The 26,607-nt window shown below is 46.9% G+C and overlaps 2 long non-coding RNA genes across 2 annotated transcripts; one reads left to right on the forward strand and one right to left on the reverse strand.

The window, feature by feature from the left end:
• Positions 1-6,193: 6,193 nt before the first annotated feature.
• On the reverse strand, positions 6,194-8,609 carry LOC129150629 (uncharacterized). The gene is made up of 2 exons (XR_008557347.1): positions 8,267-8,609; positions 6,194-6,731 (listed from the first exon to the last, which is right to left on the reverse strand). It is a non-coding gene; the product is annotated as an uncharacterized LOC129150629 (long non-coding RNA).
• Positions 8,610-9,178: 569 nt separating this feature from the next.
• LOC129150630 (uncharacterized) lies at positions 9,179-12,430 on the forward strand. Its single transcript, XR_008557348.1, has 5 exons — positions 9,179-9,350; positions 9,845-9,935; positions 11,169-11,235; positions 11,865-12,018; positions 12,297-12,430. It is a non-coding gene; the product is annotated as an uncharacterized LOC129150630 (long non-coding RNA).
• Positions 12,431-26,607: the final 14,177 nt, after the last annotated feature.

The following is a 26,607-nucleotide window of genomic DNA, read 5'->3' on the forward strand; positions in this document are numbered from 1 at the left end:
TGTTCAAGTTTATAATGTTCTTTATTATCTATAAATGAGTGAGATCATGTGGTATTTTTCTTTCATTGACTGGCTTATTTCACTTAACATAATGTTCTCCAATTCCATCCAGGTTGCTGCAAATGATGAGAATTCCTTCTTTTTTATGGCAGCATAGTATTCCATTGTGTAGATGTACCACAGTTTTCTGACCCAGTCATCTGCTGATGGGCACGTAGGCTGTTTCCAAATCTTAGCTATGGTGAATTGTGCTGCTATGAACATAGGGGTGCATATATCCTTTCTGATTGGTGTTTCTAGTTTCTTCGGATATATTCCCAGGAGTGGGATTACTGGGTCAAAGGGGAGGTCCATTTTCAGTTTTTTGAGGAAAATCCATACTGTTCTCCACAGTGGCTGCACCAGTCTGCATTCCCACCAGCAGTGCACGAGGGTTCCTTTTTCTCCGCATCCTTGCCAACACTTGTCGTTTGTTGATTTGTTGATGATAGCCATTCTGACAGGTGTGAGATGGTACCGCATTGTTGTTTTGATTTGCATCTCTCAGATAATTAGTGACGTTGAGCATGTTTTCATGTGTCTCTTGGCCTTCCTTCTGTCTTCTTTTGAAAAGATTTTATTTAGGTCTGTTGCCCATTTTTTTATTGGATCATTTATCTTCCTTTTATTAAGTTGTATAAGCTGCCTGTAGATGTTGGAGATCAAACCTTTATCAGTGATGCCATTTGCAAATATGTTCTCCCATGCAGTGGGCTTTCTTGTTGTTTTGTTGATGGTTTCTTTTGCTGTGAAAAAGCTTTTTATTTTGATGTAGTCCCATTTGTTAATTTTCTCTTTAGCTTCCATTGCCCTAGGGGCAGTGTCAGTGAAGAATTTCTTTTGGCATATGTCTGAGATTTTGCTGCCTGTGGATTGCTCTAGTATTTTTATGGTTTCCCGTCTTATGTTTAAGTACTGTATCCATTTTGAGTTTATTTTTGTGTATGGCGTAAGTTGGTGATCAAGCTTCATTTTTTTGCATGTATCTGTCCAGTTTTCACAACACCATTTATTGAAGAGACTGTCTTGACTCCATTGAATGTTCATGCCTCCTTTGTCAAATATTAATTGAGCATAGTGGTTTGGGTCGATATCTGGGTTCTCTATTCTGTTCCATCGATCAATATGTCTGTTCTTGTGCCAGTACCAGGCTGTTTTGAGAACAGTGGCTTTGTAATATAGCTTGATATCTGGTATTGAGATCCCTCCTACTTTATTCTTCTTTCTCAGGATTGCTGTGGCTATTCGGGGTCTTTTTTTTATTCCAGATGAATTTTTGGAGAGTTCTTTCTAGGTCTGTGAAATATGCCATTGGTATTTTAATGGGGAGTGCATTGAATCTATAGATTGCTTTGGGTAGTATGGACATTTTAATGATGTTGATTCTACCAATCTATGAACATGGTATGTTCTTCTATCTGTTTACGTCTTCATCTATCTCTTTTTTCAGTGTCCTGTAGTTTTCCGCATATAGGTCTTTTACCCCCTTAGTTAAGTTTATTCCTAGGTATCTTAATTTTTTTGGTGCGATGGTAAATGGGATTGCCTTTTTAGTCTCTCTGTCTGTAAGTTCACTATTGTTGTATAGAAAGGCCATAGATTTCTTGGCGTTAATTTTGTATCCTGCTACATTGCCGAATTCATTTATTAAGTCTATTAGTTTTTTGACGGAGTCTTTCGGATTTTTTATGTACAATATCATGTCGTCTGTAAATAAAGACAGCTTTACTTGTTCTTTTCCAATTTGGATGCCTTTTACTTCTTCTTCTTGTCTAATTGCAATGGCTAATACTTCCAGTACTATGTCAAACAGGAGTGGTGAGAGTGGGCATCCCTGTCTTGTTCCTGTTCTTAGGGGAAATGTTTTTAGTTTTTGTCCATTGAGTATGATGTTTGCTGTGGGTTTATCATATATAGCTTTTATTATGTTGAGGTATGAGCCTTCTATTCCAACCTTGTTGATTGTTTTTATCAAGAAAGGGTGTTGGATTTTGTCAAATGCTTTTTCTGCATCAATTGATATGACTATGTGATTTTTATCTCTCAATTTGTTTATGTGATGTATCACGTTTATTGAATTGCGGATATTGTACCATCCTTGCATTCCTGGGATAAATCCTACTTGGTCATGGTGTATGATCTTTCTGATGTACTGCTGGAGCCGATTTGCTAGAATTTTGTTGAGGATTTTGGCATCTATGTTCATGAGGGATATTGGTCTGTAATTCTCTTTCATTGTGTTGTCTTTATCTGGTTTTGGTATTAGGGTGATGCTGGCTTCATAGAAGGAGCTTGGAAGTGTTCCTTCTTCTTGAATTTTTTGGCATAGTCTGAGGAGGATAGGTTTTAGTTCTTCCTTGAATGTTTGGCGAAACTCTCCTATGAAGCCATCAGGCCCCGGGCTTTTGTTTGCTGGAAGCTTTTTGATGACTGCTTCAATTTCGTCCATAGTTACTGGCCTATTGAGCTCTTTAGATTCTTCTTGATTCATTTTTGGAAGGTTATATTTTTCTAGGAATATGTCCATTTCCTCCAGGTTGTCCAGTTTGTTGGAATAGAGATGTTCGTAGTATTTTGTAACAATCCTTTGTATCTCAGCGGGGTCTGTTGTTATTTCACCTCTTTCATTTCTGATTTTGTTTATTTGGGTCCTCTCTCTTTGCTTCTTGGTGAGCCTGGCTAGAGGTCCATCAATCTTGTTTATCCTTTCAAAGAACCAGCTCTTAGTTTTGTTGATCTTTTGTATTGTTTCTTTGGTCTCTATGTCATTTATCTCCGCTCTGATCTTTGTTGTTTCCTTCTTTCTGGTTACACTGGGCTTTTCTTGCTGCTCTTTTTCTAACTCTTTGAGTTGTAGGGTTAAGTAATTTATTACCATTGTTTCTTGTTTTTTGCAATAGGCTTGTAGAGCTATGAACTTCCCTCTCAAGACTGCTTTCGCTGTGTCCCATAGATTTTGGATTGTTGTGTTTTCATTGTCATTTGTTGCCATGATGTTTTTTATTTCTTCCTTGATCTCTCTGGTGACCCAGTCATGGTTTAATAGCATGCTGTTTAGTCTCCATGTGTTTGATTTCTTTGGATTGAATATATTGTAGTTGATTTCCAGTTTTATGCCACTGTGATCTGAGAAGACGCTTGATATAATTTCTATCTTCTTGAATTTGAAGAGACTTTGCCTGTGACCCAGCATATGGTCTATCTTTGAAAATGACCCTTGTGCACTTGAGAAGAATGTATGTTCTGTGGCTTTGGGGTGAAATGTTCTGAAGATGTCAATTAATTCCATCTGGTCTAGTGATTCATTTAGGATTGCTGTTTCTTTGCTGATTTTTTTGTTTAGAGGATTTGTCCAATGGTGATAGTGGGGTATTAAAATCTCCTACTATTATTGTATTGCTATTAATCTCTCCCTTGAAATCCTCCAGGAGTTTTTTTATGTATTTGGGTGCTCCTATATTGGGAGCGTATATGTTTATCAGAATTATTTCTTCTTGTTGGATTTCTCCCTTTAGTATTATGAAGTGGCCTTCTTTATCTCTTGTTATGGCATTTACTTTGAGGTCTATTTTGTCAGATATAAGTATTGCTACCCCAGCTTTTTTTTTATTTCCATTTGCCTGAAAGATATTTTTCCATCCCTTCACTTTCAATCTGTGTGAGTCTCTTGTTCTGAGGTGGGTCTCTTGTAGATAGCATATATATGGGTCATGCTTTTTTATCCATTCAGCCACTCGATATCTTTTGATTGGAGCATTTAGTCCGTTTACATTTAAAGTTACTACTGAAAGGTTTTTGTTTGTAGTCATATCTATTTTTGTGTCTGTATTCCTTCTTACCTGTTTATTTCTTCTTTTTACAGTATTCCCTTTAGCAATTCTTGCATTGCTGGTTTGGTGGTGATAAACTCCTTGAGCCTTTTTTTATCTGCAAAGCTCCTGATTTCTCCTTCAATTTTGATTGATAGTCTTGCTGGATATAGTATTCTTGGATTCAGTCCTTTGCTTTGCAACACTTTGTATACCTCCTTCCATTCTCTTCTAGCTTGTTGTGTTTCTGTTGAGTAATCATTTGACAATCTGATGGGTGTTCCTTTGTAGGTAACTCTCTGTCTCTCTCTTGCCGCCTGTAAGATTCTCTCTTTATCTTTTATATTTGCCATTGAAATCATGACATGTCTTGGTGTGGGTCTTTTGGGGTTGATCCTGCTTGGGACTCTCTGTACTTGTGTAACTTTTATCTTTCCCATATCTGGGAAGTTTTCTGTCATTATTTCTTCAAATAGATTTTCTAATCCCTGCTGCTCTTCTTGTCCTTCTGGCAGCCCTATTATACGCATGTTACTTCGTTTCATGTTGTCCTGAAGCTCCCTTAGGCTTTCCTCCTGCTTTTTAATTTTTTTTCTCCAATTGCTGTTCAGATTGAGCTTGTTTCTGTACCTGATCTTCTAACTCACTAATTCGGTCCTCTGCTTCTTGTAGTCTACTGTTGAAACTTTCCATGGTGTTTTTGATTGTAGCTATATCACTTTTCATTTCTTCCTGATTCTTGCATAAGTTGTTGATTTTCTCATCCATCTGATGTATAAATTCCACGACCATTACTCTAAACTCCTTTTCGGTCATGTTGCAAGCTTCAGTTTCACTGATTTCCTTTCTTGGCGACTCCACATTTTCTTTCCTCTGTGAGTTATTTCGTTTCCCCATTCTGGCTATCACCAGAAAGCTCAAGCTTCCGTTTGCGTGGACCTGGGCCGTGTGCTGTGGAGACTTACCAGAGAACAAACAGGTAAACCACAACATACAAACACCAAATTCCCAGTAAAGAGGGTGGGGGCAGAATCTTATATACAGAAAGTAAGGTTAAGAATTGGATGAATATGGGGAGGACCTCAGTTCAGTATAGAGGAAGTAGAAAGAGAATGAGTGGATAAGAAGAAAGAGAAAGAGAAGAAAATAACATATTTTTAAAAAAATTGATTAAAACAATAGGACAAAAACATAAAATAAATTAGAATGATGGAAAAATAATGTGAAAAGAAATAGAAAATAAAGAAACAAACAAAAAAAGGAAAAAAAAAAAGATAACAAAATAATAATAAAATAAAAATGAAAAAGTGAAGTGTTGTTCCTTTGGCTGGTTTAATATCTCACTTTCTGTACTATCTGTGGCTTCTTGGTTTCCTGTTGCTGGGACTGAAGGCCTCTCTTCAGGCCAGTCCATGGGAATTCTCAGGGGCTATTCAGATTTTTTAATTTGTTTCCTCTGTACCACTCATGGTGTAGTCTGGGTGTGGCTGTATTGGTTGCCTGGAGACTGCAGGGAGGAGCTATCTATTCAGGAGAAAATGGCTTCCTAGGTCCTGCACATCAGGTATGACTCAGCACCAGACTTGCAGCTACCTCTCCTGGACACTCTCCTCTCCCCAGCCTTTCCCCAGACTCCACAAATTTTCACCTTCTCCTGCACCTCAGCCACAGGTGAGTGTCCATATCTGAAAGGTCCTATGAACTGGGTTCAGCAAAAAAAAAAGCAAAGACCACAAAGAGGGGAAAGAGCTGCGCCTCTGCAGGCTCCTCTCCTCTTAGCACCGCGCAGTCTGGGAAGCTGTCCTGAATGCCCACTCTGGGCTCAGTCTGTCATGACTGTTGACCCAGATCTAGAATCCCCTGCCACCAGCCACCTCCAGGTGTCTTCACAGTGGGGGTGGCAGTGGGGAGGGAGGGTACCTGACGGAGAGGTGGGGTGGGGCTGGGCCAGGGGACCGAGGGCATGGGGCCTCAGCAGCTGCGGGGGGCCCCTTGAGAACCTGGAAGGACCCTGGGTGAGGCAGCTGGGCCCAAGGGAGGCAGGGAGAGGGTGCAGGTGAAGGGAAAACCTGGGAGTTGAGTTTGAGTCAGGCGCCCTAAGGAAAAGGACCCACTGCTGGTAGTTTTAAGTTACTCAGTTTCTAAAAGCTTTTTTCTTTTAATTGAGAAAGGTGTCTCTACTTGGGTAGTGTTAATCATACATTTGCAGACACTGGTGCTTTGTAGTGAGATTTACACATTAACATTGCTTACTTATTATCTTTAAAATTAAAAGCATTCTTTCTCATGTACTTGTTTAAGGGCCTTTTCTCAAGTGACTAAAAGATGAAACAGAGGGTCAGAGAACTGGGACACAGGCTTTATTGGAGGAGAAGACCCTGCCCCCTCCCTTCCAGAGGAGAAAAGAGGGCGTGCCGGGGTGAAAGTGCCTTTTGAGGGGAGGAAAGGAGAAGATGGGGCTTAGGGCATTCTGCCCCCACCCTCTTTACTGGGACAAGGCACTTGATTAGGCACCTAGGGACTTAGGAATCAGGGGTTTAGGGTATTTGGCAGGTGCTGATTGGTGGTTCAATGTACAGTCCATATAAGGTGTTCAGGAATGTTCGGGCTGCAGGTGGAGTTTATGTCATACTCCGTCCATCAGTTGGGGGAAGGGAGGATCTATCATTCCAGGCTTTTGATATTTTTTAAAAAAATTGAGAGTCCGGGCAAGGTCAGGGGGTGAAGGTCCATCTTCCATAACTGCTTCCAGCTGAGAAGGGGCATCGTTAGGGGCATCTACCCGGGGTCTTAAGGATTCTGGTGTTAGGTTCTGAATTCAATGCCAGATAGATCTCTCCCACCTTCTGGTTGGCGAACGCCTGCATTCTGTTCTGCAAGAAACTAGTGAAACAACGCATGAGACATGGGCCAAAGAGCACAATTAAGAGTATAGATACCAGTGGGCCTAATAGTGGTAGGAGCCATGGAGTAAGTGAGCCAAAAACAGGTAGTGTTTTCCGTGATGGACGAGGGGTGCAGCTCCAAGAGACTGGTTGGTGAAGTCTTGAGAGCCATTCTGTTGAGTCACTTGGGAGATAAAATCTGGTCCTGAGGCTGCCACAGCATCACTTGTCTAGTTTTGCTGCTTTTCTGGGCCTGAAATACAACTGAGACCTATATGTTATTTTTAGGGGGAAAAGAGTAGGGGTCTCAGTTGCCTCACTAGTGATATGAAAGGGGAGAATAGGTTTCCCTGGGGGTGAGGCTCTTGTTTTTCCAGTTTTGACCCTTGCTGGGCATCCACATGTTTCTTGTAGGTCCTGAGACAGGGTTTCAAAGTATGGGTAGAGCAGTGGTTAAGCTCCCTATGACAGTTCCAAGCCCTGCTTTGATGCTGAGGTTAGGAGGAGAGGGATTATCTTGATTCCTCTTTTGTATCAGATATGACAGGTAAAGTGATTATTGGGGCTGCATCTACCTTGGGTGAGAGACAGATGAGAGTACAGTTCCTGTCCAGCTGATGGGGAGACATATGTATGTGTTTTCCCCACAGGGGAAGAAAAATCCCTATCATGGAGACAAACTGAAAGGTGTAAGGAGAAGAGGTGGGCTAAAGGGTATGAGATTCCTTTTTCTAGTTCTGCACTCCAAGCTGAGAGAGTAGTCACCATGGTGCTACCAATAAGAGGTGACAGATGAGTGATTGAGATTGTATTGCAGTGAAAGTGGGAGGGAAAAGGAAGGAAGGAAAGGAGTAGTAAAAGCCAGGGACCTGGATGGTTGGATAAGAGGTTAGTGAATATTCTGGTTTAGCTTAAGAAGTATCCAGCAACCTTGTCCTGCCAGACTTGGAGACTAAAGCCTCACTTTCTTGATCAGAGTACCTTCTTTCTTTCATTTCTCTGTTCCTTCTCATCACATGCACAAACCTTCACAAGAACAATTTCAAATTAGCCTTCAAACCTTCCTTCTATGTCCTTCAAAAAATGTATAACCATGCCTCAGACCTTCTATTAAATATTTCTAAAAGGCAGGGAGGGGGAAAGAGGGAGGGAACAGGCTCCGAAGCCCATTCCCAGGCTAGCCAGGCCTCTAGCCGTTTGAGTCCCAAACTGCCACATTCTTCCTACAGATAATGATCATAAAGGAGATAAGACATTTATAGTTCAAGGAATGGCTTGGCCTTTTGGGGTAAGAGAGTGAAACTGAGGTAGGTGACTGTGGTTTGGGGCAACTGGGTTTTATGAGGGGATGCATGGTAGCCCTGGCCGGGCACCGAGGTAAAATGAGAAGAGTGAATGGGGGAATTTAGTAAGATGCAGTGTAGACATGAGGTGGCTAATGCTGTGAGACTGATCTGTCAACCCCCATAATAGAGCAAATTAGGAGGGCAGAATAAGTGGCCCTAGGGTCAATTAAAAAGGAGATCGGCTTACCTGCCACCACAGTCATTCCCCGAGGCTCTGTCCTGGTGATGTAAGTCTATGGGGCCCTGTCAGGGCCTGGGCAGCTTCTTCAGTGGCCAGTCCCAGGAGGTCTTGGAGCTCCAAACCGGTTCTAGAGGGTGGCCATGCTGGACTGGCTGAGGCCAGACCCGGAGGAGCCAGACTACAGTCTGATTTCTAGTGGCCTTCCCTTCCGCACCTTGGGCAGGGCCCAGGTGGGGGTCTCGGGTTTGAGTAGGACTTGGCTCAGTGTCCTTCCTTGCTGCATTTGAAGCATGGGCCCGGAGTAGGCTTAGCCCTTGACTTACCCGCGGTTGGAGGACTGGCACTTTGTTTGGGGTTTGAAAGCGGTGGCTAGGAGCTGGAAGGCTCCCTACTGGGCCTCCGCCTTGGCCTGATCTCGCCTTTGATTTTGGATTTGGGTCTCCTTGTCTCTATTACTAAAGACCTTAAAGGTTAGGTTAATGAGGTCTTTTGAGGGGTTTGTGGACCTGTATCTATTTTTAAAGTTGCAGCATATGTTGGGGAGTAAAGGTGGTCAGGTCAGTGGAAAAAGAAACCTGAGATGCCTCTCAACCTGTGAGGCTGGACATACTCAGACTATGCCCTCAGTTCCTGATGCCTCCCTCAGGGGTAGAGTGGACCCAGGAATAGAAGAGGCTGTTGAGGAAGGCAGTCTTTGGACCTGAGAATGAGTGTTAGGTGGGAAAGGCTGTTTTGGAGCTCAGGTTCTCAGGATTTGGGCTCTCAGGAAGATCAGAAAGTGAGAAGGGAATGGCTACCTGGATGATGTCCTCCGCCCCTGTGACCTCACGCAAGGGGAACTGGCCGGCCACCTGAGAATTCCGTTGCTGGTGGTCATGGGGGCGAAGATTAAGCGGAGAGCACAGGGGAAGGCGGGGGGTTAGAATTCTCTGAGGAAGAAATGCCCCATCCTGCCTCCCATAATGAGGGCAGGACCAGGAGGGGCTTTACAGGGAGACTGAGGACTCAGGAAGTGAACACCCTGAGGGAGAGGAGGGGCGTGTAAATGCCTCTGCCGCAGCAGCAGCAGCAGCCGCCACCGCCGCTGCTGGTCAGTGGGCGGGACCAGTGTGTGTGAAGGAAAAAAAAAGTTAAAAGGACTCCCAGAGTCCACCAAAGACTGTGAGGGGAGAGTCATCCTGCCTTCCAGAGTTGACCTGGGAAAAAGAGTGCTTAGTCAGAGAGGGACAGGTTTAGGGTTGTAAGGAGGTGGCGGGAGTGAGACACGTGGAGAGAAATGATCCGCTGGGTTGAAAGAGTCAGAAGACAGAGAAAGGGGTTTGAGAGGGCAAAGAGGACTTCCAGAGGAGGATCTGATGGGTGTAACATGAGGAGTAAAGCAAGGGGGAGAGCAGGGGTGGAGGGGAGGGGAAGCCTGTTCGTAGGAGTCTCTGAGGCTTCCTTGTCCGGTGGTAAAAATTATCTAGATCTCGGAGGATATTGGAATTGTGTAGGAGAGGTGTGTAAGAGAGGTCCCCATGACCAGAGGGAAAGGGCCACCAAGAAGTTGGGGAAGGAATAAGTAGCGTCCTTCTTTTCCCTCAGCCAACCTGTAGAAAGAAAGAGACGAGAGAAGGTTCCAAGGTCGTCACCCTGAGACCTTTCCCGTGGAGTAGAGCAGAGTTTTCCCGGCCAGGTACCTGGGCTTTCGTAGAACGTAGAACATAGAACGTAGAACGTGTAGTCTGGTAGATGGAAAAACTCTGAGGCCCTTCCAGGTCAAGGGAACCGGGGTGGGGGGGGGCAGTCGGGGTCAGGAAGGTCCCTGAAGCCTACCAGTTAGAAGGATGCGATGAGATTCCCATGTGTCCTGGTATGGCAGGGTTTGAGAAGTGTTCTGAGCAGGCCAATCGACTCAGAACCATGCCACCGAGCAGAGCCAGAGCAGGAGTCAGAAGCTCGGGGCTAGGTTCTGAGGATCGTCCATGCTCACCCAGGTTTGGCACCAATATGAAAGATGAAACAGAGGGCTGGAGAATCAGGACACAGGTTTTATTGGAGGAGAAGACCCTGCCAGCTCCCTTCCAGAGGAGAAAAGAGGGTGTGCTGGGGTGAAAGTGCCTTTTGAGGGGAGGAAAGGAGGAGACGGGGCTTAGGGCACTCAGCACACGCTGATTGGTGGTTTCATACAAGGCACTTGATTAGGCACCTAGGGACTTAGGAATCAGGGGCTTAGGGTATTTGGCAGGTGCTTATTGGTGGTTCAATGTACAGTCCATATAAGGTGTTCAGGAATGTTCGGGCTGCAGGTGGAATTTACGTCATACTCTGTCCATCAGTTGGGGGAAGGGAGGATCTATCAGTGACAAGTAGACAGAAGCAGGGTGGCTCACCTTTGTCTGCAGTGGGGGGTAAACGGGGGGGGGGGGGGGGGGGGGGCGGTGGATGCTGATGAGGAAGGAATGCCTATGCAGATTTGTGAGGGCTGTGGTCATGGGACGTTGCTTCTGTCTCTCTCCCAAGGGTGAGGGTAAAAATACACATTTTATTTTCTCAAAAAGTTTAAGCCGATTTCAAACTTGTTTTTAAAAAAGCCTCTTTGAAAACAATCTCTGGGTTTTAGGGATGCACCTGCTGCTCATGCAGTAATCCTTTGCAGACAAGTCCTAGGCAATTAACTACGATTTGATTTACTTATAAAGAAGCACTTTGAAATTTCTGTTACCTTTTCTTTTATCTGTTTAACATAACCTTTTTCATTCACAAGAGAAATGGTGCAGGTCACGTTTCAGCAATAAAGGCACCGTGAGGACTCTTGGAGCAAAACCCCTTCCAGGTGCATTCTACACACTAGTATTTCCATGTAGATCTTTTGATTGAGAAGTTCAAAGCATGGGGTCAAATTTATTATCTTCCTCCCCTCCTGCAGGCAGGTGGTATCTATTTTACAGGTACATAAACTCAAGGCCCTAGAGAGAAAAGGAGTTCAGCCCCAGGTTAGTGGACTCCTTACTTGATTTTGTACCCATCATGGACTTAATCCAGGACCCAGCAAGGTCCCCACCATCTAGCAAGCTTCTGCATACCCTTTTGATCACATGTACATGAGTCAGAGATGGAGATGGTTATATCAGAGTGAAGAAATATGGTCTGTTAGGAATATTGTCAGAGGTAGCTAAAATAGTCTGAATCATGCCAGAAAAGTATTCTTATACACAGGCAAAACAAAACAAAACTGAGTGGTTCTAAGTGAAAATCTCTATTTGAAATCTTTCCTCTCCTAACAAATTAAAATTTCTAGTGCCCAAGGAAAATTCCCATAAAGAAACTTGATACTGTTCATTTGTGTGGAAAATGAGGCCTCTCATCTGATGGCCACAGCTCTCTGGAGGTGTGGGCAATTGGAAGGAGATTTAGGCTATTTACCAAGTACTTGCCTGTGTTCTTAACTTGGGATCTCTGCCCCACTAGATGGTGCTCTGGGTGCTGCTTTTTGGAGATCTCAGTCAGATGTTTTCTCCTTATAGCATTTCACTGACAAAGGTGCAAATGTACTATAGCTATTTCTGTTGTAATTGCGATTCAGAGAGAATTGCAATCAGTGATTTAATTTTGTTTTATTCAGCCAGATTATTTGGATAGAAGGAAACAACAGCTTAATGTAAAGTGAAGGAAATTACTGGTAATTTTAAAAATAACTTCTACTGAAAAGCTCTCTGGTTCTCCTTGTGGTCAGGAACCCAGACCAGAATGTGGATTTATTGGTCCTTATCAGGCAGGTAAATGTTTTGTGTGTTATTTTCTTGAATGCTCATTTATATCTTCCTAATCTCTTAGGAGTGTGCCAACCTCCTGTAGCCCCTCCCCCAGGCCGGCCAACCTCCCAGGGTTCCTTCCTGTCCCTCCCCTCCCCACCCCATGAGGGGTGAGGAGAGGTTCCAGGAGGTGTCAATTGTCCATTTCCTTAAGCATCCCATCAAGAAATGGACAGTACAGGGACCTTTCAACCCATTTTCACTGAAAGACTAACACCCCTTTTCCCACTCCTCTGTAACAGGACCTCACTGGACCTTACAGCTACATAGTACTCATGAAATCTGGCTGTTTCTCTCCAAGTCCAGAGTGAAACATCTCAATTCAGCAGATACCTGTGTGTCTTCTCTGGGCAAAGCAAGCCTGGGGATAGGAGATACAAATAGAAATCAAATACAGCTTCTGCCTTTCAATAGTTCTAAATCCAAAGGGTCAGAGTGTACCTAGCAAGACGTTAGGTAGTGTGATTCATGCTATACTAATACTAGAGGCCCGGTGCATGAAATTTGTGCATGGGGGGAGGTGTCCCTCACCCCAGCCTGTACCCTCTCCAATCTGGGACCCCTTGAGGGATGCCTGACTGCCATCTCACAATCCAGGACTGCTGGCTCCCAACTGCTCGCCTGCCTGCCTGCCTGATTGCCCCTAACGCTTTCTGCCTGCCAGCATGATCACCCCCTAACCACTCCCCTTCCAGGCTGATCGATGCCTAACTGCTCCTCTGCTGGCCCGATTGTCCCTAACTGCCCTCCCCTGCAGGCCTGGTCCTCCCTGCCAACTGCCCTCTGTGTAGGCCTGGTCCCCAAACTGCCTTCCCTTGCAGGCCTTGTCCCCCCGAACTGCCCTTCCCTTAGGCCTGGTCCTCCCAACTGCCCTCCCCTGCTGGCCTGGTTCCCCCCAACTGCCCTTCCCTGTAGGCCTGGGTCCCCCACAACTGTCCTCCCCTGCAGGCCTTGTCCCTCCCAACTGCCCTCCCCTGCTGGCCATCCTGTGGTGGCCATCTTGGGTCCACATGGGGGCGGCCATCTTTGACTACCTGGGGACGGCCATCTTGTGTGTTGGAGTGACAGTCAATTTGCATACTACTCTTTTATTAGATAAAATATGAGCAAAGTGACTTATTCACACAATGTATTTTCCAGACTCTTAAGATCTTTAGAATTATACCCCTACTGACTAATGTTTATGCCCATTGTTTTTGTTGTTTTATTCTTTAGGATTTGCATAGAAGGCCTTATAGAATAAGTGGGAAAGATCCGTAATGTAGGTCAGAGTCCAGGAGCCTACACTAGAAGTTGCTGTGCTGGTTATGGAAGTTTGGCACTCAAATCCATTCCTCCTGCTTCCTGTGTGCCTTCTTGTACCAGAGAAACTGGAGAGCTGAAAACATTCCCTGCACTGCCTTCCAGCTAGAGTTCTGGATGTAAAATTAAGGTTAGGCAAATAGATGACTTGCCTGAGATTTTGAAGGCAGGTGTGAGGCAGAGGCCATTTCCCTGCTATTTGGGACTGTCTTCTGTTGGCAAAGAAGGTCTGGAGATGCCAGTGTCCAGTCTCCAGAATTGCGGGACTTACAGCCTGGGACAGCCAGACACAGCAATGCTATGTTGACTCACCGGCTCTGTACTATCAAGAGGCAGTTGAGGAAGGTGGTGAATAACATACTCTGTGCTCCCTCTCCAGACAGCTTCCAGATCCCAGCTTCTTGGGGTCACAGTTACAGGTGGTATTCTTGAACTCCACAGTCCCTATTGGCTTTCCTAATTGTGCAAAAACAGTACACTGTTCGGTTGTTCAGTTACTAATATTATACAAGTCATTCCTGGAGGTCCAGCCTAGATCCTGTACTTCTAGCCCTTTTGACAGTTCACTTAATTTCCTGTATAATTTCTTTCTGCTTAAAATACCTGGAGTGGTTTCAGTTTTCTGCTCTCCCTGCCTCTGATTAATATGTTTGCTATATAGCCTCTAAGAGTCATCTGCACCTAATCTCTTCAGTTTCCTTAGATGAGAAATGAAACCATGAGGTTAGATCCAGAGGCTGGCAGTGATTTGAATGTCTTCAGTGGGGATGTGCCTTCTCCAATGGCCTCAGACACCAGGTTTGAGTTTGGCACTGAAGGCATTTGAGTTTGTTATCTATAGACTGGATTATCTCTCAAGTCTCTTGCTCTACAAATATATAATGTAAAACATTTCTTTGTTTAAAGCATTTATAGAGATTGTTGAATATCTGCTTCATGACCAATTATTTACTAGTAATAATCAGTAGGCCACTGACTCTTTGGTCAGCACACCAACCCCAGTGATTAAACAGACTTTTCCTCTGTGATAAAGGTTTTTTTTAATTTTAAATTTAATAAATCTTTATTGTTCAGATTATTACAATAGTTTCTCTTTTCCACTCCCCCATAGCTCCCCTCCATCCGGTTCCCACCCCACCCTCTGCCCTTAACTCCCCCCCACACTGTCCTCATCCATAGGTGTACGATTTTTGTCCAGTCTCTTCCTGCACCCCCCACACCCCTTTCCCCCTGAGAATTATCAGTCCACTCACTTTCTATGCCCCTGATTCTATTATATTCACCAATTTATTCTGTTCATCAGTTTTTTTATTCACTTGATTTTTAGGTTCACTTGTTGATAGATATGTATTTGTTGTTCATAATTTTTATCTTTACCTTTTTTTTTCTTCCTCTTTTTAAAGAATACCTTTCAGTATTTCATATAATACTGGTTTGGTGGTGATGAACTCCTTTAGCTTTTTCTTGTCTGTGAAGCTCTTTATCTGACTTTCCATTCTGAATGATAGCTTTGCTGGGTAGAGTAATCTTGGTTGTAGGTTCTTGCTATTTATCACTTTGAATATTTCTTGCCACTCCCATCTGGCCTGCATAGTTTCTGTTGAGAAATCAGCTGACAATCATATGGGTGCTCTCTTGTGGGTAATTAACTGTTTTTCTCTTGCTGCTTTTAATATTCTCTGTCTTTTGCTCTTGGAATTTTAATTATGATGTGTGTTGGTGTGGTCCTCTTTGGATTCCTTTTGTTTGGGGTTCTGTGCGCTTCCGGGACTTGTAAGTCTATTTCTTTCACCGGGTGGGGGAAATTTTCGGTCATTATTTCTTCAAATAGGTTTTCAGTATCTTGCTCTCTCTCTTCTTCTGGCACCCGCATAATTTGGATGTCAGTACACTTGAAGTTGTCCCAGAGGCTTCTTACACTATCTTCAACTTTTTGGATTTTTTTCTTTTTTCTTTTCCGGTTGAGTGTTTTTTGCTTCTTTGTATTTCAAATCTTTGACTTTATTCTTGCATTCCTCTAATCTGCTGTTGGGTCTCTGTATAATATTTTTTTATTTCAGTCAGTGTATGTTTAATTTCTAGTTGGTCCTTTTTCATATCCTCGAGGGTCTCACTAAATATATCATCCTTTTCTAGGAAATTCTTGAAAAACCTTATAACTGTGGTTTTGAATTCTATATCCAGTCATTTGCTTTCCTCCATTTCTTTATTTATGATCTGTTACTTTGTCTCTACATTTTCACTGCTTCCCTGAGTTGGTATGGTAGCTTTGTGTGCTAGGTTTCCTATATGGCCCAGTGGGTCAGCCTTCCCTGTCACCTGAGGTGGACACTCTTGGTGAACCCCTTTGTGGTCAGTGTGTACAGCCTTGTTGTACTTAAATCTTGATGTTGGTGTCACTGGGAGGAATTGACCTCCAGGCCAATTGGCTATGTGTATCAGCTGTGTCTATGCAGGGAGACCTATGCTGGAGATAGCCTTATAGGACCAGACTTGCAAAATTGCAAAAGCCTCTGTGCTCAGCTTGAATGGGGCGGTGACTCAGGGCTGAGCAGACAGTCTTGGCTTCCTGTCAGGCCTGCCCTTGTGTGCGCACCTCCAGACCTCTGCCTTCCGTGGTTCCCCTGAGTTTCCACCTGACAGTCCAGATTCTCCCAGGCTCGCCCAGAACTGGGGTTCAGTGCAGTCAGAAGCTTCCAACTCCCTTCTGCCAGGGAGAGCTAGTGGCAACCTCCGCAGTCAGTCTTCTCTGTGCACACTCGTGCCTCCAGACCTCTGCCCACAGTGGCTTCCCAGAGTCTCCGAGTCTCCATGTGCCTTTCTCTCTACCTGACAGTCCAGACTCCCCCTGTATGAGCCTGGGTCTATGGGGTTTCACCCAGAACTGGGGTTCAGTGCAATCGGAACTGCAGTTCAGTGCAGTCGAGAGCTTCTTTCCCTCTCCTGCCAGAGAAAGCCAGCTAGGCACTCAGCCGCCCTTCCTGTCTGCGTGCTTGTCTCTGTACCTCAGTCCTTTGCTGCTCCTCTGATTCTCAGTGAGCTTTTCTCTTTCCTTCTAGTTGTAGAATTTCCACTCAGCCAGCTTTCCTGTGGTTCTGGATGATGGCTGTTCTGTCTTTAGTTGTAGTTTTGAAATTGTAGTGTGAGGCAGCAGTTTAGGTGTTTACCTATGCCGCCATCTTGGTTTCTCCGAGAAAGGGTTTACATCTGTTTTAGATAAAGACTAGGAGCATTGTCTGGGTGGAAATGGGGCTACCAATGTATGCACTTGTGTGATGAGAGGGTGTTCTCAGTATTTTGTAGTCATGTGTAGTACAGATTAAGGAAGGCACACTTGTGAAAAGTTCTAGAGTTTTCTTTTTTTTTTTTTTTTTTTTTTTTAATTTCTTTATTGATTAAGGTGTCACATATTTGTCCTCATCCCCCCATTCCCATCCCACCCCTCTCCCCACGCATGCCCCAATCCCCTGTTGAACTTAACCGTTGGATAGGCTTATATGCATGCATACAGGTCCTTTGGTTGAACTCTCCCCTTCCCCCCACCCTCCCCCTACCCTCCCCTATCCTCCCTCTGAGGCCCGATAGTCCGATCGATGCCTCCTTGCTTCTGGTTCTGTTCTTGTTCCTCAGTCTATGTTGTTCCTCATTTCCTCTAGATGAACGAGATCAAATGTCACTAGATATATACTAATAAGAACTGAATGTGAGACGAGCAATAATATTTATGCTGACAGGCAAATGAATCAATCTGTAGCGAGCTTCCCCCTGGACCAACAGTTCTTTTGAGACCCAATTTCGATGTCCAGTAGTTCCTTATGTGTACATGTCAGCACTGACCCCTCAGCTCTGGATGGTGGACAAATGGTGGTAATGGAGGTCTGACTCCCTCTGGTTTGGTCTCGGCCGATCCCAGGGGCACGGCGTCACCTGGACTAAGGGGCACGTGGCCTCACCCATACCCAAGGGGCGCGTGGTCTCACCCGGGCCTGGGACCCAGCCTCACCCGGATGGATCCAGGGGCGCACGGCCTCACCCGGACCCAGGATCTGGCTTCACCCGTACCCAAGGACGCTTGGCCTCTCCCAGAGCCAGGGGCACGTGGCCTCACCCGGGCTTAGTTGCACAAGGCCTCACCTGGATCCAGGGACACATGGTCTCTCCCGGACCCAGGGACGCTTGGCCTCTCCCAGACCCAGGGCCACTTGGGCTCACCCGGGCCTAGGGGCACGAGGCCTCACCCGGATCCAGGGACACATGGTCTCACCCGGACCCAGGGACGCTTGGCCTCTCCCAGACCCAGGGCCACTTGGGCTCACCCGGGCCTAGGTGCACGAGGCCTCACCCGGATCCAGGGACACATGGTCTCACCCGGACCCAGGGACGCTTGGCCTCTCCCAGACCCAGGGCCACTTGGGCTCACCCGGGCCTAGGTGCACGAGGCCTCACCCGGATCCAGGGACGCATGGTCTCACCCAGACCCAGGAACGTTTGGCCACTCCCAGACCCAGGGCCACTTGGGCTCACCCGGGCCTAGGTGCACGAGGCCTCACCCGGATCCAGGGACGCATGGTCTCACCCGGACCCAGGGACGCTTGGCCTCTCCCAGACCCAGGGCCACTTGGGCTCACCCGGGCCTAGGTGCACGAGGCCTCACCCGGATCCAGGGACACATGGTCTCACCCGGACCCAGGGACGCTTGGCCTCTCCCAGACCCAGGGCCACTTGGGCTCACCCGGGCCTAGGTGCACGAGGCCTCACCCGGATCCAGGGACACATGGTCTCACCCAGACCCAGGAACGTTTGGCCACTCCCAGACCCAGGGCCACTTGGGCTCACCCGGGCCTAGGGGCACGAGGCCTCACCCGGATCCAGGGACACATGGTCTCACCCGGACCCAGGAACGTTTGGCCTCTCCCAGACCCAGGGCCACTTGGGCTCACCCGGGCCTAGGTGCACGAGGCCTCACCCAGATCCAGGGACACATGGTCTCACCCGGACCCAGGGACGCTTGGCCTCTCCCAGACCCAGGGCCACTTGGGCTCACCCGGGCCTAGGTGCACGAGGCCTCACCCGGATCCAGGGACACATGGTCTCACCCAGACCCAGGAACGTTTGGCCACTCCCAGACCCAGGGCCACTTGGGCTCACCCGGGCCTAGGTGCACGAGGCCTCACCCAGATCCAGGGACGCATGGTCTCACCCGGACCCAGGGACGCTTGGCCTCTCCCAGACCCAGGGCCACTTGGGCTCACCCGGGCCTATGTGCACGCAGCCTCACCCGGATCCAGGGACACATGGTCTCGCCTGGACCCAGGGGTGTGTGGGCTCTCCCAGACCCAGGGGCGCTTGGCCTCGCCCGGGCATGGGATCCAGCGTCATCCGGGTCCAGGGGCACTTGGCCTCACCCGGACCCGGAGTCCGGCCTCACCTGGACCCAGGGGCATGTGGCCTCACCTAGATCCAGGGACGTGAGGCCTCACTTATACCCAGAGGCGTGTGACCACACCCGAGTCCAGAGGAGCGCAACCCCGCCCGCACCCGGGTCTCAGCGGGGCCCCGTCTTCCCGATCCCAATTCCTGCCGGTCAATCCCCCCTCAGCAATTCCCCTGGCCATCCTTCCAGAGCTCCAGTATGGCTGCTGCAGAACTCGTCGGGCGGCGGCTCGGCGAAGCTCCGGTGCACCCGGTGCATGGCGGTGGGCCAGACTGGCGTCGCTGCGTCGGCCCTTGGGTCTGCATCGGTGGCCGGTCGCCGAGCATGCGCACCTGGCCGCTTCCGGGGCGTTGAGATTCTTGACGGACTCAGAGGTCAGCAAGCGCGGAGTCTCCCACCCCATGTCTCATAGGGGCTCGTCTGTCCGTGCTTGGCTGCCAGTGGAGCCGTCCCCTCAGCCGGAGACCGCCGGGGGAACTGCGCCGAGCACGTTCCAGGCCGCTGTTGTATCGCCTGAGCCATAGTTCTTTTGTGTCGCCTGAGCTGTAGTTCTTAAAGTGTGGTCTTTGGGTCGCCGGCATCAGCATCATCCCACATACCCCTCTTTTATTCTAGTTGTAGAGCATCTACTCAGCCAGCCCTATGGTGGTCTTGGATGGTGTCTGCTCTGCTCTCTTGTCGTAGTCTCAAAGTTGTTGTGGTAGGCAACAATCAGGCTTCCGCCCTATGCCTCCATCTTGGTCCTCCTTTGTATAGTTAAGTCTTGATTGTTGTTGTTGTCATTGGGGGGGCTCTCTTTGTCTATAAAGGAAGAGTTGCTGTGCAGGAGACACGTTTATGGGCCGGGTCTTGGTGCAGCAAAGCTTTGGCGCTCACTGAATATTCCCGTTGAATGTGTCCCTTATGCACGTGGTTGAAATCTGGTGTCATCTCCCACAGACCACTAGATGCCCTCGTTTCTGGGTCTCCAATGGGGTGTAGATCAGCTACTGCCTTAGGCACTCAGCAAGGATTACAGCAAAAACTGTAGTTTCTTCCTCCTGTCTGAGTGGCCCTGGAGCAGTCCGACTAGAACAGCAGATCATCTGGTCCGCTGCCAGAGGGCAGGCCACCCACATGCATAAGCCGTTGCTTGGGGCGCAGGTGTGCCTGCAAGACTTGCGGGGCAGGTCTTCAAAACATGCGGGGCGGGTCCTAGGGCGGGGCGGGGTCTCAGGGCGCCAACAGGCCATGGTGCGGCAAGCCTCGATGGCTGTGAGTCTGGTCCTTCTGCCTTCCATGTATCTAAGTCCCCTCGTTCCGCACTCCAGCGCAGCAAACACTGATTGCTGGGCGCACCTCTGCAAGAGTCCCGCCTTTCCCCGCAGGCATCTGGGTCTCCCGGGGTTCGCCAGAAGATGGGTTTCAGGGTGATGGAGAGCTAATCTCCCTTCGGTTTGGAACAAAAGCCCCTTTCCCCCGCCACCAGCCAGACCCACGCACCTCCACACCTCATCCCCTCCGATTTCGCTGGGTGCGAGGCAACAGAACAGCCTTTAACCTCCGCCGCCATCTTTTTCAAACTTCTCAATTTGTACTTCTTAATCCCTTCATTTCAGTCAATTCTACTGAAGTCTAGCGCCGCCGGGAGGTGCACGGAAAGGGCGCCCGGGCCTCCGTCCGGTGCGCGGTTCGCGCGTCCCGCGGAACCAGGCGCGCGAGGGCTGCGCGGCTGGGACGGGCGCTGGGCGGCCGCCGAGCTCCAGGCACCGCCATCACCGTGTTCCGGACGTCGCCGCCGCGGCGTCCCCCCAATTTATACTTTTTAATCCCTTGAATTCAGTCAACTCTACTGAAGTCTAGCGCCGCCGGGAGGTGCACGGAGAGGGCGCCCGGGCCTCCGTCCGGTGTGTGGGGCGCGCTGCCCGCGGGACCAGGCGCGCGGGGGCTGCGCGGCGGGGACGGGTGCTGGGAGGCCGCCGGGCTCCAGGCACCGCCATCGCCGCGTTCCGGACGTCGCCGCCGCGGCGTCCCCCCAATTTATACTTCTTAATCCCTTGAATTCAGTCAACTCTACTGAAGTCTAGCGCCGCCGGGAGGTGCACGGAGAGGGCGCCAGGCGCGCGGGGGCTGCGCGGCGGGGACGGGTGCTGGGAGGCCGCCGGGCTCCGGGCGCCGCCGCTGCGGCGGCGTCCCCAGCATCCCGGGCTGGGCTGCCTGCGGGGGCGGCGGAGTTGCGAAAGTGAGTGAGTTTCCCAGGGTTTCGCCCGGAATGGGGTTCAGTGCAATCGGAGCCGGCGCTCAGCGCACTCCGGAGCCTTTATCTCCTTCCTGCCAGTGAACTCCGGCCAGGTCATCAGCCGCCCCCTCCTCTCCGGCTCCATCTTCCCCGCAGGCGCGTGTGCTCGTGTCTCCGCCCGTTTCTCCATACCTCAGGCTTTTACGGCTTCCCCGACTGTCCCCGTGGCCTTCTCCTTCCCCCCAGCTGTGGGCATTTCAGTCCACCAACTTTCCTGTGGTTCTGGACGATGTCCGTTCTGACCTCTAGTTGTATTTTTGAAATTGTTGTGCCCGGCTGCAGGTTAGGTGTTTAACCTATGCCGCCATCTTGGTTTCTTCTAGAGTTTTCTAACAGCCTTAAAAAGTAATTAAGTATATCTTGTCCATATACTAAAAGCTCTTTGCCTTTTTAAAAATTCATTTAAAAATTTTATTTAAAAATTTAAATGAAGGATTGGAAGGTTTAATATACCAGTGTCTCTTATCTGTGCTCTTCAGTACAGTATATGCATTCTCAGGGAAAACCTTGTAAAAGGAAGATAAAGCATTGGGAGCACTGCATGGGGACTCTAACATGTGCCTCGTACTGCTTTAAGATTTTGGGACATAGGCATTATCACCATTTCACAGGTGAAGAAACATATCCAGACTGGTTCACTTGCCCAAAATGGCCAAAGTAGGAGGAAGTGTCACAGGATTTACACTCAGGATTTTCATCTCCATATTCGTCTGACCACTCCACATTTTGAACATGATGCTGTAATTAATATAGCCATACATAGAGTTCCCTAATGCACTTTCCTTCTCACCTCTCATCCTTTAATCATGTAGTTCCTCTGCCTGTAATGGTCTTGATTTTATTTACAAGACTAAGTCATTGTTCAAGGCTTTATTCAAGTATCACTTGACCCCAGCCAAGCAAGTCAATACTTCCTCTCCCCTGCTTAACTTTATGCCTACATTTCTCACATCATGATCATATTACCTAAGGATAATGCCAACTGGTGTAACAGATGAAATCCAGAATCACAGTAACAGTGCAATGGAAGCTTATCTCTCCCTCAGGTAACGCCTATTTCTCACTCATGTAATGGTATTTAGCTGGTGGTCTTTGATTCAGTGATGCAGGAACCCAAACTCTTTGTATATTAGGGCTCTGCCATCCCCTAAGACTTTAGTTTCCAGGCAGTGGTCAGGAAAAGAGAGAGTAGGTATGTGGAGGATTGCATGATATGTTTCTTACAGGTGAGGAATGAAAGTAAGCATTATTTATTCCCACATCCCATTGGGCAGACCTCAGTCACATGCCACACTGACCTGCAGGGAGGCTGGGAAATGTCAACTATCTAAATGCCCAGGCAGCTGGGGGAAACTAGTATGGTGAAGACATATTAGTCTCTATCATCCTCTTACAGAAGAGAGACAGCATCTCAGTCACATTTGTATCTTCTGGTGCCTTACACACCATAGATACCCAGGAAAAGTCTGATGAACTTCACAGATTGTAAAGGGGTGAGGTTGCTAGTGCATGTGTCTAAAATTGAAAGTTACCACACTTCATTATGGTTGCTTAAGGAATGAACTATTATTCTATGACTAGATTATAGCCTGTTCACTTTTGAATTCCAGCACAAGTGCTAGAACTTGGCAAGAGCTTAATAGATGTTTGTTAAATGAATGAGTCTTCAGAAAATAAAAAGGACAGAGTTAGTTTACATGAACTTGGGAAATACTAATTGAGGTGACTTTTAAATTAGATCTTGAGTAACTAGTAGAATTTTGCCAAGTAGAGAAAGCAAAAAAAAAAAAAATGTTATAGGCAGCAATGATAATGGTGTTCTGTTGTTGTTGTTTTGCTTGTTACTTGAGTAGAAATTTAGAAAACAATCAAATGCTGATAAGTTCGGCTATTTTTTTCATTCAGTGTTCAAACATTACAACTTCACTTCAAGTTGTAAGGGTTAAGGAGAAAAACTATATAACCTTACAATCTACATAATATCTGTGGACTAAAAGAATGACACTAAAATCCTTGGCACTAAAATGTTATTTTCTGGAAATTTTTGAGAATTATCAATACAAAGGTGGTATTGTGATCATTCATCTTCTATGTTGTGATCATTCATTCTTTTGCACCATGTCAAAAAGCTAGGGAGACTGGGTAAGCCAAAGTTTCCTTGCTCATCATAACTCCTTATCATAGTTTCGCAGAATTGGCTCTGCATCAGAATCATCTGTTATACTGGTTAGGCTGCTTTTGGTGGCAAATAATAGGATATTTGGCCAAAATTGCTTTAAAAATTTAAGTTTACTTTTCTCATACAACAAGATGTTTGAAAGTAAGTAGATACAGGGTTTGTCCAGTAGCTCAATGATAGCAGGGTCTAGGTTGCTTACTATGAGCTAATTTTGACTTTTTTTGTCATGGGTAAGTGATAGCTGCTAGAGTTCCAAGAAACACAGTCCCCATCCATATCTCCCCTCCCCCTTCCATCTCCCCCACACACAAACACAAGGGCCTTTGAAGACAAAAAAAAAAAAAAAAGAAGTTTTCCCTTGCCTCTTTTTATTAGGAAGGAAAATCTTACACAGTGGCCTCAATAGCCTCGTGCACAAATTTCATTGGCAAGAAATGAATCATGCTTAGCCCTAAGCCAACAGCTGGCAAAAAGGAATGGCATTACAAAGACTGATATTGACAAATCATGACTTATCTCTAGGAGTGGGGAAGGGACCCACTGGCATACCTGAGCAGTGGCATTTAGAAAGTAAATCTTGTCAGCCACACTTGGGGAGATTCAGTCTCTGGAGATTCTGAGTTTAGTAGGTCAAGAAATAATATTTTAGGCTGAAACCGGTTTGGCTCAGTGGATAGAGCGTCGGCCTGTGGACTCAAGGGTCCCAGGTTCGATTCCGGTCAAGGGCATGTACCTTGGTTGCGGGCACATCCCCAGTAGGGGGTGTGCAAGAGGCAGCTGATCAACGTTTCTTTCTCATAGATGTTTCTAACTCTCTATCCCTCTCTCTTCCTCTCTGTAAAAAATCAATAAAATATATTTAAAAAAAAAAGAAATAATATTTTAAATTTACAATTAAATACATTGGCCCTTCATAGGAAGAGAGATCAGAAAGGAGAGAAGCTAGTATTAAGTCCTTTTTTACCTAGGCCTAACATTCTTTTATTGATGATTCAACCAAATTACCATATAAATTAAGCAGATAGATTAGCAGTTTTCCTTTGATACTTGGTCTTACGTGGTTGGCACACCTAACACTTTTAAATAAGGTAGTTCTCATTTGGGGAAAATGTTCTTAGTCATTTCAGTAATTTCATTGTCCAGGAAATTGTAAGCCTTACTCTTTGCTTGATCTGAATTCCTCACTGCTGGGTAGGGTTTAATTTGGAAAATGACCATTAGATTAGAATTGACTAACAGTACAGAAACTAAAAGGTTTATGTATATTCTGCATAGAAATACTGCATGAGACTGAGAACCTACATGTTCAATACATGAATGGACGAACACCAAAGATAGGAGATTTCCATTATTATAATAATTATAGAGCATATAATCATTATTATAATCATTAATGAACCCTTGTTGGGAATCTCCTTCCACTGCATGAATCCAGCACATAAAGCACCTCCAGAGGAGCGGGAAAATGGCTGCCAATGGGACTGCAGGCTGCTAGATAGTGTGAGAGTGAGAGAACAAAAGGAGAATGCATGGATGTGCGGGGAGTGTCAGTATTTGTGAGCGAGGGACAGCTATACTCCAAGGGACTGTTGGGGACTGGCGGATCGCCTCCCCCCCACCCTGACTGTGTAGCCTCTACTGTGGCTGAAATCTCTCCTTGAGCGGCCAGCTCTGCTCCAGAGGCTGCGCCATTGCGAAGTGGAGACAGCTGTGATCGTAGACTGACTCTGATTGGAACTCCGGCCTTACCTTCAACTGGGGAGATCTCAGATACCTCCTGGGACCTTACAACCACAACGCTCAGAGACCAGTTACCTCAGCTAGGAATCCACAAACACTGGAACTCCAACCTCCCTGACCATGGGCGCCTGGGAGGTATGCTAAGGGGGAGACAAAAAGTGCAAATTCGTGGATGGGCCCAGCGCCTTCCCACAGAGCAGAAGGAACAGCTGAATCAAAGAGCACTCACCCAGTACTGTAAAATTAAACACAGATGGCATTGGCTAAAGAAAGTCAGCGCAGGAGCGAAAGAGCTACATAACCAGAAACCCTGAGAGGAGCAATCATGGGGAGACAAAGAAACAGCCCGCATATGAAACAAAAGGAGGAATATCCAGAAAAGGAAGTACACAAAATGGAGGCAAACAGTATGACAGAAAAAGAATTCAGAGCAATGGTCATAAGGTTGCTGAAAAGGATGGAAGACGAAGTCAACAATATGTGTAAGAACCAAGAGAAAATGAAGAAGAACCAAGAAGAAATGAAAAATGATATTGCTGCAATAAAGAACTCAATAGAAAGCATCAAGAGTAGCCTAGAACTATGGTCGGCAAACTGTGGCTTGTGAGCCACATGCGGCTCTTTGGCCCCTTGAGTGTGGCTCTTCCACAAAATACCATGGCCTGGGCAACTCTATTTTGAAGAAGTGGTGTTAGAAGAAGTTTAAAAAATTTGGCTCTCAAAAGAAATTTCAATCGTTGTACTGTTGATATTTGGCTCTGTTGACTAATGAGTTTGCCGACCACTGCCCTAGAAGTGGAGGACAGCATCAGTAAGCTAGAAGACAAGGTAGGAAAAAATACACAAGCAGAGCAGCATCTAAAAAAAAAAACCTTAGAAAAAAAATGGCGGCAGAATATACAGACCCATCCCGAGCCTTGTCCCGGAGCAGAAAGAAGGAACAGCTGAGGGTCGCACGGGGAGTATTTGTTGGCGAGTTAAAGGACAGCTAAACTCCAGGAGAAGGTGGGGGACTGCTGGACAAGGTTCCCCTAACAGGGCAGCCCCCACTGTGGCTGGGTTCCCTCTCAGAGCGACCGGTTTGGACGCGGAAACTGCGCCATCTTGAAGGGAAAGTGGATCTTATCAGAAGCTTGAAAAGTTGCAACTGAGGCAACCACCGAACAGCTGCAAGCCCCAGAACACTGATACCTAATTGGCACAAAGACGCAGTTTCAGAAGAGGTCTACACTCCACCACAGAAAGGTCAGATTTCGCCTGGGATAAGGTGAGGTCTCTCGTCCCGCTGGGAGAGAGAAACATGTGCACTTAGGGAGCTGGAGGACCAAGGGAAGTCTATGCCTAGAAAAGTCCGTGGCTGTTTGGGTTGGCGTGATCTGTGAATGTGAAAAGGGGTCCTCAGAGCTGCTAACTCAAGGGACCTCTAAAAAGCAACCCATTTTGTTCTGAAGCAAAAGAAAAGCCTAAGGATCTTAAAAGTGTGCCAGCTGCTTAGACCCAAGGGGGAAAAGGGGATACACAGACTTGCCTGCAGCCCCATTGTTCACACACTTGGGCTTTTTCCTCTTCAAATCCTTGCTTCTGATTACTAAGCCCAATATATAGGATCACCCAGTTGGG

The sequence above is a fragment of the Eptesicus fuscus genome, chromosome 2 (assembly GCF_027574615.1).
Source record: "Eptesicus fuscus isolate TK198812 chromosome 2, DD_ASM_mEF_20220401, whole genome shotgun sequence".
Taxonomy (NCBI): Eukaryota; Metazoa; Chordata; class Mammalia; order Chiroptera; family Vespertilionidae; genus Eptesicus; species Eptesicus fuscus.